The following is a 2,500-nucleotide window of genomic DNA, read 5'->3' on the forward strand; positions in this document are numbered from 1 at the left end:
GGCTGGGAGGATCCCACGTGCCGCGGAGCGGCTGGGCCCTTGAGCCATGGCCGCTGGGCCTGCGCGTCCGGAGCCTGTGCTCCGCAACGGGAGAGGCCACAGCAGAGGGAGGCCCGCATACCAAAAAAAAAAAAAAGAACAGTGCGATGTGTTTTGCAGTGGTGAGGCAAGGGGTGTGGATTGAAAGGATCAGAAAAAGTTTCACAGAGAAGTATTTGAGTTGTCTTAAAGTGCGACCTGAAGTTAACAGTGGTATGGGTTCTAGTGAAGAGGGTATATGCCAAGTTATGGAGATGAGAAAAGGCACATTGAATATTGGAAATTATTAAGAATCTGATTGCAGCTCAGGGTTGGAGCAAATGAGTGGGAGGCTGAGTAAAATATGATTAACATGAATATGCAGGAATTTATGAAAGCACGGTGACTTCCTGGACTTTGGATGAGAAGTCATGGAGAAGTTTTTTTGTTTTTGATGTGGACCATTTTTAAAGTCTTTATTGAATTTGTTATAGTGTTGCTTCTGCTTTATGTTTTGGTTTTTTGGCCATGAGGCATGTGGGATCTTAGCTCCCCAACCAGGGATTGGGCCTGCACCCCCTGCATTGGAGGGCAAAGTCTTAACCACTGGACCGCCAGGGAAGTCCCTCATAGAGAGGTTTTAAGCAAGAGATGGGCATTCTAGGAAAGGTGACTGGCAAATGCAAAGTTAACAGTGATAACCTAGAAATTGTTTGAAGGACACTTTAGAGCAAGGGACCTTAGAGGCTAGACCAGGCAGGAAAGGATGTAGGAGTAATCTAAGATAATGGCTATGGGGTTGAATAGGAGAGAGTAGGTTAGATAAATAAATCACACTGAGTGGTGCTGTTTTAAGTGTTTATGTATTTTAATTCACATAATACTTGGATGAAACCAAGTACTATTATTTTCTCTGTTATACAGATAAGAAAACTGAAGCACAGAGAAACTGGGTCATTTCCCCGAGGTCACACTGCTTGTCAGTGGTAGAGCCAGGCTTTGAACCCAGGCATTTTGGCTCCAGAGTCTGCCTTCATATCCAGGTCTAGTGATGGACTGGATATGGAAAGTAAGGGAAAAAGAAGGTACTTCGAATACTTGCCACAACTGGCACATATTTAGGCCAGTAAACACATACACAATATCCAGTGGTTGTTAGGTAGCTTGGCTATCTAATCCATTCAAATGATGATCTAGTGGAATTAATAGGAAACCAGACGCCCTTTTCAGCAGGTTTCCTTATTAGGATTCTCTAAGGCTGGAGTGAACACGACGCCTAGCAGAGCATGCGATCGATGAGGCAGACATCCCCTCTAGAGTTATCACTCTGGCACAGGGATGGCACATACTCTTCTGGCCATCCATGCTAATGTTACAGTTTTAACAACAACCACTACTGGGTTAACGCTGGGACTCTCAGCCCTGCTTCAGAGTTTGATCAGTTCAGTCACCAATTTTTTCTACCAAGGGCCTGCCATTTATTCGACATTTTTCTAGGTAATAGGGGCATAGAATGAAATAGTCCTGCCTTGGGAGAACCAACTATGTATGTGTACATTTCATCATAACGTGGTGCTGTGGTAGCCAGTGTATAGGGTGCTATGGAAAATTAACAGGATGAGGATCACACAATACTTTGGAAGTATGGCCAGAGCCACCAAACTTCTTATCACTTCCCCAGCAGATGACTAAAGCTCCTCTCTGTCTTTCACAGTGAAGAAGAAGAAAATGAAATTGAGTAAGAAGACATAGAGTAGAAGAGAAGGAAAGGAAAGACTCTGCAGCTTTTCCATCATGGTGGACTTAAGGTACCAGCTCTTTCTGAGACAGTGAGGGATAGTCAGATCAATGTGGTAGGAACAATATTAAGGCATTTCTAAAACCGAAGGCTATTAATTTAAAAGACATACACTTCTCGGAATCTAAGATAAAGGTACAACTTTCTAGCCCTAGTCATTTTACCATTTGGAAAGGAAATGCCTTCATTTGCTAGACCTGGTTAAGCATCATTACAGGGAAGACACAAACCAGGCAAAAAAAAAAAAAAGGAAAGAAAAGAAAATGTACTTTGAACTTTCTTTTAGATACTCGGTTTCTGTGGCTTGAAAGTTCAGAGGGGATTTTTAGGAGTACAATTGAAAATATAGGATATCCATTGAAGAGTGTCACCAGATAAGAATACACAGAAGAAAGTCTTGCACGATATTTGGTAACAAATGTGTGAACGTAATTATGTGACTCTGATGAAGGAAACATGATTAAATGGTTTTGTTTTGTTTATTCATGGACAATGGTTAGATATAGTCTTCATCACAATGACTAAAAAGAAAAATGATTGTTGAAAATATCAAGCTTTTTATAAGCATTTTCTCTTCTTCAAATAGCTAAAAGGAGGTAAGAAAATAGTTTGAACTTTAACACTCTTTTGAATGTATTCTGAAACCACAGCCCTTAGCAATTTAGAGAATTCCACAGATAACAG

Source organism: Physeter macrocephalus, chromosome 5 (assembly GCF_002837175.3).
Source record: "Physeter macrocephalus isolate SW-GA chromosome 5, ASM283717v5, whole genome shotgun sequence".
Taxonomy (NCBI): Eukaryota; Metazoa; Chordata; class Mammalia; order Artiodactyla; family Physeteridae; genus Physeter; species Physeter macrocephalus.